General features: G+C 49.3%; 1 pseudogene; it reads right to left on the bottom strand.

The window, feature by feature from the left end:
• The window catches only part of LOC141214192 (translation factor GUF1, mitochondrial-like), a 158719-nt pseudogene that overhangs the window by 35659 nt on the left and 108108 nt on the right, over positions 1-14952 (bottom strand).

Genomic DNA, 14952 nt, shown 5'->3' with positions numbered 1-14952 from the left:
AGTCCCACCGAAGAGGAGACCCACCGAAGAGGAGACCCACCGAAGAGGAGTCCCACCGAAGAGGAGTCCCACCGAAGAGGAGACCCACCGAAGAGGAGTCCCACTGAAGAGGAGTCCCACCGAAGAGGAGACCGAAGAGGAGTCCCACCGAAGAGGAGTCCCACCGAAGAGGAGACCCACCGAAGAGGAGTCTCACCGAAGAGGAGACCCACCGAAGAGGAGTCCCACCGAAGAGGAGTCCCACCGAAGAGGAGACCGAAGAGGAGTCCCACCGAAGAGGAGTCCCACCAAAGAGGAGACCGAAGAGGAGTCCCACTGAAGAGGAGTCCCACCGAAGAGGAGACCCACCGAAGAGGAGACCCACCAAAGAGGAGCCCAACCGAAGAGGAGACCCACTGAAGAGGAGTCCCACCGAAGAACCCACCGAAGAGGAGACCCACCGAAGAGGAGACCCACCGAAGAGGAGACCCACCGAAGAGGAGTCCCACCGAAGAGGAGTCCCACCGAAGAGGAGACCCACCGAAGAGGAGACTGAAGAGGAGACCCACCAAAGAGGAGTCCCACCGAAGAGGAGTCCCACCGAAGAGGAGTCCCACCGAAGAGGAGACCCACCGAAGAGGAGACCCACCGAAGAGGAGACCGAAGAGGAGTCCCACCGAAGAGGAGACCCACCGAAGAGGAGACCGAAGAGGAGGCCCACCGAAGAGGAGTCCCACCGAAGAGGAGTCCCACCGAAGAGGAGACCCACCGAAGAGGAGTCCCACCGAAGAGGAGTCCCACCGAAGAGGAGTCCCACCGAAGAGGAGACCCACCGAAGAGGAGACCGAAGAGGAGACCCACCGAAGAGGAGACCCACCGAAGAGGAGTCCCACCGAAGAGGAGTCCCACCGAAGAGGAGTCCCACCGAAGAGGAGACCGAAGAGGAGACCGAAGAGGAGTCCCACTGAAGAGGAGACCGAAGAGGAGTCCCACCGAAGAGGAGTCCCACCGAAGAGGAGTCCCACCGAAGAGGAGACCCACCGAAGAGGAGTCCCACCGAAGAGGAGACCCACCGAAGAGGAGTCCCACCGAAGAGGAGTCCCACCGAAGAGGAGACCGAAGAGGACAGAACTGCACCTTAAGATCCCTAGGGGGAAAGGGATGGCCAAAGGCCAGAAAAGACAACAATCGATCCTACAGCAAAAAGGAAGAAGCAGAACCAGAACAACGTCCGCCATTACATCAACCGGTATTTGAGAGGAAAGAGGAACATCATGTGGACCATCCTGCTGGGACCTCTCTGCCGATAACATCATACGGCAATACCGGCTGGTAAGTATAAATCCACCAAAGTAATAATAGCAGGATAGTAGTTATATAGTGGTAGTATATGAGTATTAGTGTAATTTGAGTAATAATACTAGTGATAATAGTAAGAAAGTAATAAAATAACAATAGTAATAGTAGTAGGTAGAATAGCAGTGTGATCCAGGGTTCTAGGACTGATCGCCTTTTCTCGGGGTCAAGAAGGAATTTTTCCGCTGTGACACAAATTGGCTGAAGGTGTCCTGAGGTTTTTGCCTTCTTTTGGATCAACACTCTAGGTATAGGGTAGTATTAGTAGCAATAGGAAAGAAGAATAATACCGTAATAAGACATCAGGTTATTATTATTAATAAATATAAACTAGTTATATCTATAGAAAGAACAAAGAGTAAATAAAAATAATTATAGACGTAGTTCAATCAATACTGTAATATTAAATAGTTATAGAAAAGTTAGAGTAGTACTTTAATAAGAAAGCAGGACATAAGACAAAATATATAAAAAACTATATTAAAAACAACTGTAGTAGTACATTTAGTACAGTAATAGTAATTACATAACTAGTAACATAATTAGGTTTGATCCGGGGTCCTAGGACTGATCGTCTTTTCTCAGGGTCAAGAAGGAAATTTTTCCCTGTGACACAAATTGGCTGAAGGTGTCCTGGGGTTTCTGCCTTCTTCTGGATCAACACTGTAGGTATAGGGCAGTATTAGTAGTGATAGGAAAGAAGAATAATACTGTAATAAGATAGCACAATGTTAATAATAACCATATCAAATAGTTAGATTTATAAAAACAAATTAAAATAACTCCAGTAGTACAATAATTAGTGTAATATATAACTTGTAATAACAGTATTAGGTTTGATCCAGGGTCCTAGGACTGATCGCCTTTTCCCGGGGTCAAGAAGGAATTTTTCCCGTGACACAAATTGGCGGTAGGTGTCCTGGGGTTTTTGCCTTCTTCTGGATCAACAGCTTTAGGCATAGGGATTTTAGTAATACCATTATTAGAATCACAAGAATAATAAAAAAATTCGAATTAAATTTTTTAATTAGTTTTATAACAGTTACAATTAATTGGATTAATGCAATAATAATAAATAGTAAAAATGGTGGTAATAACAATAAAAAAAACTAGTCCCAGTTACTAAGTTAGTGTAGTGTTAGTGTAGGGACCCATCTGAAGAGGTCGCCTTGACGTTGGCAGATGGGCTCGCACAATTTGCTCAAAATGTGTGCTAAGAACCTCATATTTCTATGTACAGGAGATCTAGCAGTAATTCCATTCAGGAGATAGATATCTGTGTACACACGCACTTTGTTATATACTTTTGTGCAGCACACAGGGCAGGTATACAGGTACAGGGCGAGAGTGTTACAGTGATATTATAACTCGGCCTTAAGGATAAAATGCTGACAACTACAGAACCTGGAAACACATCCGAAACTAGACCTTGTAATTAACTGGTTCCCAGCTAGTGGTGAATATGTACAGGGCAGTCCGGTACCAGGACCCGCTCTATAGGACACATTATCATCAGGCAGGTCCTCTCAGGGCTCTTACAAGATCTGCGGCAGAAATGTGGCTGTATAACACAGTCCTGCTCCTGCCTCAGCCACCGACAGTGGAGCCAACCCTGACCCTGGCAGTTTAATCCACTGTATGACACAGTAGGGGGCTTCCACAGCATTTAGGCACTTTAGACAGGAGAGGGAGGCGCGGTCATGGTGCCGATGAGTTTCTATGGCAGCCGAGATCTAACAATAGACCCCATGACGGCCATCTTACTGCTCCTATTAGACCCCGGCTGAGCAAAGGTCTATGAGGATGCCGGTGAGACTTATGTCGCCTGCTCTGCACATATTAGAAATGCCTAGGGCTGATTAGTTTTCCATTTGTAAATCTGATCCAGCAGCGCTGGGCTACCACTGACGTGATCAGGGCTATTGAGCTCCTAGATTGGGCAGAGGAGCTCAGTCTTCAGCAGGAGCTGGCCGAGGAGAGTGGAGCAACTTGCATGGGGCAGCTGCACAAGAAGTAACTCAAAAGGTGGAGATTTACCCGGAGACGTGGTGCCCGGGCTGTGATCTGCTGTGCAGGCTGCATAGTCGATGCCTCCTAGGACCCGAACTTCTGACTCGCCCCCTGGGCCGTGGGGCACGCGGAACCGGGCAATAGGGAGACTCTGGGAGTAGTAGTGGCGGCCCGGTCCCGCGGCTCAGGGTGGTCAGACCAATGGTAGTCTGCTGCTGTACTTTAGATAATGTCCGACTACGCCACCCGTGGATTGCGGTTATTAGGAACCGCCGCTGCAAGGCAGTCCGCTGGGGCTGATGTTACTCCCCACGGGAAGAGTGCGGCCCCAGGGCAGTGTAGTGGATGGTGGGAGTAATGGTAGTGAGAGTCCCAGTACCGGTAGTGCTGGAGGAGCGAAAGAGCACACAAACAACGTCCAATGTCTTTTACTCACAGTTCAGGTACTCCGGGTCACTTCTGTGCACGTAGTGACCGCCCGAGCCGTGCTGCGTCCACCAGGTGAGGGGCTCAGTCAACTCCCAGGCAGCTCAGGAATATGGCACAGGACCCCCTTCTTTCCTTTCTCTGGCCTGCCTCACCAGTGACCCACTTCTGTCCAGCTGCCGCGGACTTGTGCGGTTAAACGTGGGCCCCGTCCTCCGCTGTCCTATATGGTGCCTTCCTAGCAGGTTTGATGAGGTGTCGCACCAATAAATGATCATGACGACCGGTCTTTGGCTGAGGGTTGTTTCTCCTCCACCAACTTGGGATCCGGTACCCTTAATCTGCCTGACCCTTTGTCAGGGTAAAAGAGAATATATTTATTTCCACTTTTATATTCTTGTAACTTTTATACGCTTTTTTGCTAATGTACTAACCACCATTTTGTGTCATATAACAATAAGCTTTCCTTGCTACATATTACTCAAATCGAAACTTAAACTAAGACAGTTCCAGTGTTGCCAAGACTTATTTCAGAGAGACGAAACAAGATTATAAGCTGACGGCTGCAATATCTGCCCAGAGACTGAGATAAGGAGATGTGGACCAATCAGGAGTGGCCAGACACTGGACTTTCATGGCTTACCCCGCTCCGGACAACCTCTTTCCCCTCCCATTATGTAGTGTATTTAGATTTGTGCATGTAAAAAATAAATTCAGAACATTGCTGAGAATGTTGTCTGTAGTAGCCTTCTGAGCATGCTCTGAGCTTGAACCAGCTTGTTGTCTGACTCATTCTTTGAATGGTTGACCCATGCTCATAGTTTGAATTTGGAGTGACTGGAGGACGAGTGGAATGTCATCACGACCCTCACAAATGGCGCTCAACGTGCGGCGTGGCTAGCGGTACGCCGCCCTCCCGGACCCATATTGCTGACTTCCCTGGTGGTGACCGCGGTGGCTGAATTTGAGGCCTGATCAACCTCCATCGAACACGGTAAGTTGAGATGTATTTTATATGTCTCACTTGCCTGTGTGTCAGCCGCAGCGGTTTCTGTGGGGTTGTCAGGTTGGATCTGGGTGGGTGATCGGTCGAGTGGTGAGACCTCAGGCGTCCCGCACCACGTCCTGAACCAGCAAGTGTTAAAACGAGTGACGTCGCATGCCTGCGCGTGCTCGTGTGCACACCACCTCCTCCTCCCCCGGTCACTGTACTTTTCTTAGATAGCTGCCTCCCGTAACTGATAGTCGAAGTTTCAAAGCATTCCTGAATTGTAGTGTAAAGGAGGTGTTGTGCTGTCAGAATCTGTGACGAATTGAGGAGTACTCTTCGTCTAACACAGAGACTGCTGTAAAGTCAAGGTTAGGAAACAGTGTATTGAGGAGTACTCTACACTGACGGGTGGTGCCGTGGTAGGAAAGGAGATAGATCGAGGGGTACTCTCTATCTCATCAGTGTATTGAGGAGTACTCTACACTGACGGGTGGTGCCGTAGTAGGAAGGAAGACGAATTGAGGTGTACTCTTCGTCTTATACAGAGAAACCTCATAAGGAGGGGTTCTGCTGTAAGGGTCTGTGACGAATTGAGGTGTACTCTTCGTCTTATACAGAGAAACCTCATAAGGAGGGGTTCTGCTGTCAGTCAGGGTGCCGTGGTGAGTCGTACTGTAAAGTCGCCATTCAAGGTTAGGGAAGGGACGGATTGAGGTGTACTCTCTGTCTTATCAGTGTATTGAGGAGTACTCTACACTGACGGGTGGCGACCTGTCGGCTGCACCAGTGATCTGAGTCGCGACAGATCATTGCATTCTATAAGAAAATGTTGCGTATATTTAAATTTGAAAGATCTCGTAAGTTGCGGAATGCTGCTGTGGGAGTTAAGCCAATTAGTGGAGTTACGGGAAGGCAAGAAGGCAAGAAGAATGTTAGGAATTTGTAGAACATGATAAGCTTATCCAGTACAGGCAGGCTTTAGTTTTCAGTGTAGAAAGAATGTGTTACACAGAAGTTGGGAAAGTTGGGTGAGGACTTCTGCACCAGGCTCAGGCACATTTTAGAGTAGATGGTGCAGGGGGGAACAGAGAATGCCGAGCCTTTGTTCGGATACATGAAAGCTACAGAATGTGATTTGTTATGTGACCCTAAATTGGCCGTAACCCCGTTGATGCCTGTTACTACACCTTTCCCTGCCCCCAAGAACTATCCCACTCCCACTCCAACTCTTCCCTCCAACGGCCATCTTACTACACCTTTTCCTGCCTCCAAGAACAATCCCACTTCCACTCTAACTCCTCCCTCCCACGACCATCTTGCTACACCTCTTACTTGTTGTGGGAGGCCCGGAAAGCCCCAATCCGGCCTATATCCACTACTAGATCCGTCTGGTGCATATTACCAGCCACCAGCACAGGTGGAAAAGCCCGCAGTCCCAGAGCACCCATCTGAAACTAATGTGACACCCTCTGCTCCAGTCCACGATGCTGAGACGCTTCCCCTGTTTCCTATGGGAGTCACCCACAACCCTGGGGATATCCTCCTCAACCCCCCCAGAATTTCAGGCCAGACTGCTCTCCCTCCGCCAACATACTGTTACTCAAGACGATACGGAGCCAGATGAGGGATGGGCTCAAGATACTCCAGCCCCCCCCCCTCCTTTACCCCATACGTCTCCTATGGCATCCTCCACCCCATATCCATTACCCGTACTCCGGCCCTTGCTCCAAGCAACTGCTGAAAGAGCACCACCCCTCAGCCCCTCAGAAGTCTGGGACCCCTGCCGCTCCCGGAATCTAGTAGACCCATCAGGACGCCCTGTCACTCTGTCAATAGGCTATGGTGACATCCTTACACATCGGGTGGGGGCCATAGTCAACCCTGCAAACACCTGTATGAGCCATGTTGGAGGATTGGCTCGTAAAATTTCCCTTGCTGCTGGTTCTACTCTGGCTGCAGAATGCCAGGCTCACTTAGCCGAAAATGGAGAGCTTTCAAAAGGCCATGGATTCCACAAAAGCAGGATCCCTTAGTACGTATGAATCCGGCCTAGAATACATGAAACAGTTAAAGGCCTGGGCTCAGGATCGCTTGTCAGATCAAGCTGGGTCTGTACAAGATGTTCAACAAGACCCTGATGAATCTGTGGAAAGATATGCTGCAAGACTCAGCATGCATTTTGAGGATCTCGGATACAGTCCTCACGACAAGACGCAGGCCGCCCTGTTGGTTCAGGTCCTAGTAGATGGCCTACAAGACGCTCTCAGAGATGACGTTCTGAGGGTACGCCCCGAGATTCGTTCTTTTTCTTTTAACGACGTAGTAAATATTGTCAAAGCTTTCCAAAAAGCCATGCTAAAAATGTAAAAGGATACTAAGCCAAAGAAGAAAACCGCTCCTGCCATGGTATATCAAGCTCAAGAAAGCTACCCACCCCCTGGCAACCAACATGGAATCAAGTGGGTAATGGTTAAAGGCACAGGTGATGATACTCCTCCCACATATAGAAAACAAGACAGAAGAGATGACAAGGGATCATCTAGAAACAGAAGACAACCTCGTGATTCTGAAGGATGAATGTTATGTTGGGAGTGTGGTAGCCTTGACCACATCCTCAGAGACTGTCACTTTACAGGTGGACCATCAACCACTGGAGTTCCTGGTGGACACTGGGGCGGCCACATCTGTCATTTCCTCTGCACAGCTCCCTCCTTCTGTATCCCTATCATCGGATACCCTCACCTGTGTTGGGGTAGAAGGCCAACATATTTCTTCTCCACTCACAGTCCCTGTGTCTGCAGGACCGTTCACCGGAGTACTCACAAGATTCTTGGTCTCTGAAACTTGCCCTGTCAATCTGTTGGGAGCCAATCTCTTAGAATGGATGAAGGCTCAGTTTGGCTTCATGCTGAAGATCCACGTGTTTCTCATCAACACAGACTATGTTTTGACCGCCTTAAACAGGCTGTTGTCTCTGCCCCGGCCTTGGGCTTACCAGACTATACTCAGCCATTTCACCTTTTTGTCTCGGAATCGGAAGGTCATGCCTCTGGAGTTCTAGCACAACGCTATGATCATAAGTATCGGCTTTTGGGCTACTACTCAGCCCGCCTGGACCCTGTCGCCCGAACTGCCCCCACATGCCTTAAGGCGGTCCACGCTGCTCACATCCTCCTTGAAAAGTCAGCTGATATCGTCCTTGGACATGATCTAGTTATATAGGCCGGTCATGATCTCTCAGCTGTTCTGCAACAAACATCTCCGAAACATCTAACCAACCAAAGACACCTGCGGCTGCAGTGTTCCCTATTGTTGCCTTCCAATATAACATTTACCAGATGTCTGACTATCAATCCTGCCACTTTGCTTCCACCTTCTAGGGGGGAAGGTGAAGAGGGTAAAGGTCCATTGGTGGAACCTCATGATTGTATAAAAATTTTGCAGGAAGAGACTTCTGCTCCAGAGAATATGGTGGCACATCCGCTCGCACACCCTGCCATGCACCTATGGACTGATGGATCCCGTTTCGCAGACCCTCAAGGGAAGTTCCACACGGGATATGCTGTCACAACGGACCTAACAGTCCTCAAGGCTGAAGCTCTACCACCATACATGTCTGCACAAGAAGCTGAACTTGTGGCTCTCACAGAGGCCTGCCACCTGGCAGCAGGAACAAAGGCGAATATATATATACCGATTCCAGGTATGGACATGGAATTTGTAATGATTCTGGACTCTTGTGGAAGTCTAGAGGATTCATCACAGCCGCAGGTACACCAGTGAAACATGCCTCATGGATTAAGGCCCTAATGGAGGCCCTGGAACTACCCATTCAGGTTGCTGTTATCAAGGTCAAGGCTCATGGAAGACTAGAATCCAGAGAAGCCAGGGGCAACCACCTAGCTGACCAAGCAGCCAAGACTGCAGCAGTGGAGAATGTGTCATCAAAGTGGCAGGAAAAGGAAGAAGAGATGGGAGAGACTCTGCAAACCGTAGCTGTGGCGCTCACTAGAGCAAGAGCCAAGGAACAGCCGGCGGAAGACCACACAAGTCCAGCGGAGACACGGGTGGAATCCAGGGGGGTCAGGATGCCTGAAGAAAAATTGTGTGAGGAACAAAGGAATACCCCCCACTGAAGAAGTCAAGCAATGGAAAGCGGCAGGAGCCGTGCTGGCAGGTCGCAAAGATTCAAAGGTCAACTCGACTCTTTACCAAGTGGATGGGAAGCCTTGCTTGCCTAGACGCATGTACTCAGCTGTGGCAGCATGGGCTCACGGGCCTACACACAGAGGAAAGAATCAAGCCTTGGCATGTATCAAGAAACTGTACTTTGCACCCGGAATCTCTTCCACTGTGACTGCGTACTCAAAATCCTGCTCTGTCTGCGCTACCTGCAACCCAACGTGTACGGCACGGGTCCCTCTCCAACACCTGGCTAAACCAGACTACCCTTGGCAGAGAATACAAGTCGACCATATCCAAATGCCTAAAGCAAGAAAATAGGAGTACGTTTTGGTAGCCGTGGATATGTTCTCAGCCTGGCCCGAGGCCTACCCGGCTGTCAACATGACTGCTAAAGTCACAGCCAAGAAACTGATCACCAAAATTGCCTGCAGATTTGGAGTTTCCCCAAGTCATAGAATCGGATCAAGGACCAGCTTTCACAGCAAATATCTATGAAGAATTCTGGAACATGTTGGGAACAGATTTGGGCCTCCACACTCCATACCATCCTGCCAGTTCAGACAAAGTGGAGAGAATGAATTCCACACTCAAGACCCAGCTCTTGAAAATGACCTAAGATCATCCCCTCCCCTGGCCCGACCTACTCCCCATAGTATTGTATCATATCACACACACTCCTCAGGCCAAACATGGGCTGACTCCCTATAAAATTTTGTTTAGGACCCCACCCAAGATAGGAGAGATTAGGCCCCAAGAGTTGTCTGAAACACATGATAGAGTGGTAAAATTTGTGATTGCCTTGTCTAGAGAATTGACTAACACCCGCTCTCCAGTATCTGCTTCTCTCCCAGAATCTACAGGTGATGCAGTACATGATTTCATCCCAGGCGATCTAGTGTATGTGAGGAAGTTTGTTCGGAAAGACTGCCTCCAGCCGCAGTTCGAGGGACCGTACACTGTGCTTCTCACCACCCCGACGGCTCTGAAGCTTGAGGGCAAGAGCACCTGGATTCACGCCTCCCACTGCAAGAGAGACAGAACGAGTCTATAAAAGATGACTACCTTCTTCTATATCCTTTCCATATGCTTACTGTCTGTCCCAGGGTGGACAGCTACCACACAGGGGTAGATACCTCCTTCTTCTCAAGTTGGTTGGGAGGGCTCAAGGGATTTTTCCAACAAGTTTGTCTAGTAATGGGAGGTCTACTAGTATTGGGCCTGGTGGTCCTGTGCTGCATAGTCCTCTTATATAGAGAAATACACTCCTTTGAACAAGCCTGACCAGCCCCCCCATGACAAAGTCCAATTGAAAGATTCAGTTTAGGATCAGTTGGGAGAACTCCATGTGTCACCCAGGATAGGGCTCGATTGTCTGGGGGCGTCCCATAAGGGGGCAGCTTCTAAGATGATTGGGTGAAGAAATCCACCTCCCCTCTCCCCACACATGGACAGTCTCAAAGGCCCCGAAGCAAGGGAAAGCTTAGTGTTTAGGGGGGAATGTCAGGGTAAAAGAGAATATATTTATTTCCACTTTTATATTCTTGTAACTTTTATACGCTTTTTTGCTAATGTACTAACCACCATTTTGTGTCATATAACAATAAGCTTTCCTTGCTACATATTACTCAAATCGAAACTTAAACTAAGACAGTTCCAGTGTTGCCAAGACTTATTTCAGAGAAACGAAACAAGATTATAAGCTGACGGCTGCAATATCTGCCCAGAGACTGAGATAAGGAGATGTGGACCAATCAGGAGTGGCCAGACACTGGACTTTCATGGCTTACCCCGCTCCGGACAACCTCTTTCCCCTCCCATTATGTAGTGTATTTAGATTTGTGCATGTAAAAAATAAATTCAGAACATTGCTGAGAACGTTGTCTGTAGTAGCCTTCTGAGCATGCTCAGAGCTTGAACCAGCTTGTTGTCTGACTCATTCTTTGAATGGTTGACCCATGCTCATAGTTTGAATTTGGAGTGACTGGAGGACGAGTGGAATGTCATCACGACCCTCACACCTTCACCCTGGATTCTCATGGGTTCTTAGGGTCCCTTCCACCTTCTTGTTCCTGAGCCCTTCTGTTTCTCTGTCTCTCCTCCGTCTTTCCTGTTCCTTCTTCTCCTCCCTTCTCATGGAGCTGGGCTCAGGTGGCACCACAGCTCCCCTTCACTTCCTCCTCGGCCTCTCACTAGGCCCTCCTGGAGTAGAGCTCCTACAGAGCCTATACTCCCTGTCTTCTCCTCTCTGGACAGAACCTAGATCTAAGATGGTGCCCACCTTTTATACCTCCCTCTGACCATGAGCCCAGGTGACCAGCAACCAATGGGCTCCTACCTACACTCAGGAACCAACCCCTATCTGTCCCTACAGCACTGGGTGTTCCACCGCCCTCCCCACTCCAGGCAGGGACATAATCGGTCGTGCCTGCACTACTGTCTAGTGGGAGCACCGTTGAGCTGTCCCTCGGAAATGGGGTGTGTGTGCTGCATGCAGCTAACTGAGCCCTGGTCCACACTCCATCCTTACCCGGGAGTGGAATATCACACCTCTGGCAGAGGTGCAATACCCCTGTAGCGGCCGAACCCTCGGGGCGCTACACTTCACCCCTAACAGGCACAGCAGAGCTCGGACGGCTGCAAGTGAACGGAGAACGGCTGATTAGTAACTGCTGCGTCTCCTGCAGCTCAGATAAGAGCCGTACAGAGCGGGGGCTCAGTAATGATGAATACGGGAAGTGTCCGCCCCTCACATATCCTATATGCGGCCTCCAGAGGTAAAGTCTCCCCTGTAACCAGCGCCTTCTCCCACCTTCTCTGCTGGCATGCTCCATTGCTTAAAGGGGATGTCTGAAGAAAACAAGTTATCACTTATCCACAGGCTCGGTGATCACTTACTGATCGTGGGGGTCTGACCGCTGCGAACCATCGTCTGATCGGGAAGGAGTGGAAAGTCAGGATTCAACTGCAGCTCCATTCATTCTCTATGGGGCTCCAGAAAAGCCGAGCTCAGGGCTTGAATGCCACATAGGGAAGGAATAGAGCAGATCCTGGAGTAATAACATGTCCTCCTCTCCTCAGCTTTCTGTCTGTGTAAGTGGCTCAGCCCTTGTCTCCCCTTCTCACCGGCTTCTGTACTGGTCCCTGTAGACTTTCTCCTATGAGGAAGAGGAACCCCTCTGCCCTTCTGCTCTCAGTCCTCTGCGGCTTTTCCCCATCGCTCAGTGCAGCCATTATATATAATAAGGATCATTCTTGTCCGGCTTTCATCCCGCCCAGCTGACAAGGTAATAAACATGTGAGGTGGAAGGTTCACAATTATTAGATGTGTTGTGAAAAGTCTCCACAGCAAATTCAGAGAAAACTGCAGGGTGACCGCTTGTGAAACCAGCACAAAATCCAGCGGACAGCGCCTCCCTGCCCCCGCCGGTCTCTGTATCCTGGCATTCAGCTATTCCATTTGGTGCTTATTCAGGGAGGAAAACAAAAATGTGATGTTCTTACACAGACGCCTGAAGACGCGACGTTCGCTGCGGTGACACCCAGCTGCGCTTGGTATCACAGATCCTAGAAGTGTGCATTGATGGATTCCTCCACAAGAGGCCCTCATAAGCATTCACACACCTCCACCTTCCACCTCAGACCACCAGAGGGAGACCGTTAGGGATATATAAAGGGAAGGTGGAGCCAGGCAGCCCAGAAAGTGATTCAGAAGTTTCCTGCTCAGACACAGAAGGACTCAGTTCAGTCGAGCCAGAGCCTAGCAGTTCCTGCAGAAAGAGTTCAGTACAGTCTGTAGAGTGATTCCAGACTAGAACTCACAGAGCTCAGGATAGAGAGCTAGGAGTGTGCCGATGCTCTGAGAGCGGCGAAGAAGAGCAGTGTCCCGGCTGCAGTGTGTGTAGCCTAGTGAGGGCCCCGAGAGGGGCTGAAGGCGAGTGGAGAGTGAGTACATAGGGGGCAGAGGAGCTTAATTAGCTCACCCTGAAGCATTTACCGGACACTGGGTCCGAAGCTTACCGGGATCTCTACGACCCAGTAAAGCATAACCGGAATCCCTGGAGAACTACAGGTCCCAGGATCGCTAGAGTGCTGATACGTAACAGAGCCAGGAGACACATAGGCCTCGCAAGCTGAGGAGCGTGTACTCCAAGAAAAGGCCCTACCACAAGGTCAGCCAGCGCAGGACAGAGACAAAGTTAGGCCTAGCTCCAGGCAGGTCAGAAACTTACTACGCAGAGGCAAGAAACAGGAGGCCCTACACCCGCTCATTGGGGAGGATCCTGATATGCACCTTTCACCCTACACTGCTCCGGGATGTGCCTGACTTTCCATCAGTAAAAGGTACTGAAGTGACTACCGTGTCCGTCCCCGTTCTTGCTCTGACCCGGCTGGGTCTCGCCTGTCCTGCATTCCCCTTGCATACGCTGCCCTGAGGCCTAGATCCACCTGTGGGGAGCTATACCATCGAGCTGCCTTATCACCGGCCTCAGTGGACTGCCGCAGCGCTGGTGATTATCATCAGAAACCACAGGTGGCGTCACGAACTTTCATAAAATGAACAAACAACCACCCTTTTAAAGAGTGACCCCAGGGTATGGGCCCGGGAGCCGACCACCGCGACATTCCCAAGGCCAGGCAAAGGCCCGGGTATCGAGTCATCCCCATCCCCTGGGCTGGTCACTGCTTTTCATCATCCATGTTGGGCAGTTGTACGACGTGTGGACTACTCTGCTTGTTGGATTCTTGCATTACCACAAACACTGCCTTTATTTTGTGATTTCTGTGCCGCTTCCCATTTCTATTGGCAGCGTGATATACCAGCACGTGAGGGCTGCCTCAATCATGTGTCAATAGGTTATTGATGGAGGCCGTGATACAGAGACTGTCCTGGACCAGGGAGGAGTTGGTACAGAAGCACCTAGAGAGGGGGGTACAGGGGCTTCATTTCAATTTTAAAACTTAGCTGGATTGTGTTTAGCTACAAGACTGGAAAGAAAAATAGAAAAAAAAAATTAAGATTTTATTATTTGGCAAAATCGTCCATCAGAGGTTTGGCCACTACCAAAAAGTTTTTGATGAACTTACAGTAGCAGCTGGCGAAACCCAAAAAACTTTGTAACGCCTTTAAGTCCTGAATATAATACCAATCCAGTACCGTCCGGACTTTTGCCAGATCCATGCAAAAACAGTGAATGATAAGAAATAACCCAAAAAAGGGACCTCCTGAATGGAGAACATAAATTATTTGTCAAACCAGAGAAATGTATTATCTTTGAGTATCTGTAAGACCTGCCTGACATGTACCTGATGTGATACGAGGTGAATAAATTAGACTGTGGGGACCCCCAACGAAACCCCGACGCTCAGCCCCCCTACCGCCACCCCTTCCTTAACAATACAATAATGTAACTCTTACAACTGGATGGGTGAGGATCGGTCACAGCTTTATTAACTCTTTAACTCATTCCATTAGAAAGGCATTTTATTTCCAAAAATAATTCCGCTTGTTGCAGCATGCCCTGTGTCTCCACACCGGCAAGTTGGCCAACAAGAGTAACTTTCCAACATGTCCTTTCTATTTCAGGCCAAGGAGGATCCTGCGTACTCGTATGCAGGACTCAGACCCCCACCCATCATCATTAACGCTTGCTCCACTCCGTCCTGGAGTCCTGACAGGAATATGTCCAGTCCAATATCCGTTAAATGAACACCGTCGGGCCATATGAGGCCAGCTTTATCTCCTTCCAGTTCTCGGTGTCTTATCACTACACCACCTCTTTCCTTTAAAAATCTTGCCATCCGAATATTTATTAGCCGCCTTGTCCGTTCGATGGCTGCACTGTCTCGCGCACCTCGCCATACCGTTCTCGGCACAATCTCTGACCATATTATAGTTAGTTTACTAAAAAATGCTCTGAAGCACTCAGTGTCTAGCTTCATTATTGCCATTAGTTCTGCGCTCTTGTAATGACCGAAGTCGTTTCCCCCAGCGTGTATAACTAAGA

Source organism: Phyllobates terribilis, unplaced genomic scaffold (genome assembly GCF_046119375.1).
Source record: "Phyllobates terribilis strain yellow unplaced genomic scaffold, ASM4611937v1 Scaffold_217__1_contigs__length_3308461, whole genome shotgun sequence".
Taxonomy (NCBI): Eukaryota; Metazoa; Chordata; class Amphibia; order Anura; family Dendrobatidae; genus Phyllobates; species Phyllobates terribilis.
The sequence above is the reverse complement of the archived record's forward strand: the minus strand, read 5'-3'. Positions and strand labels throughout refer to the sequence as shown.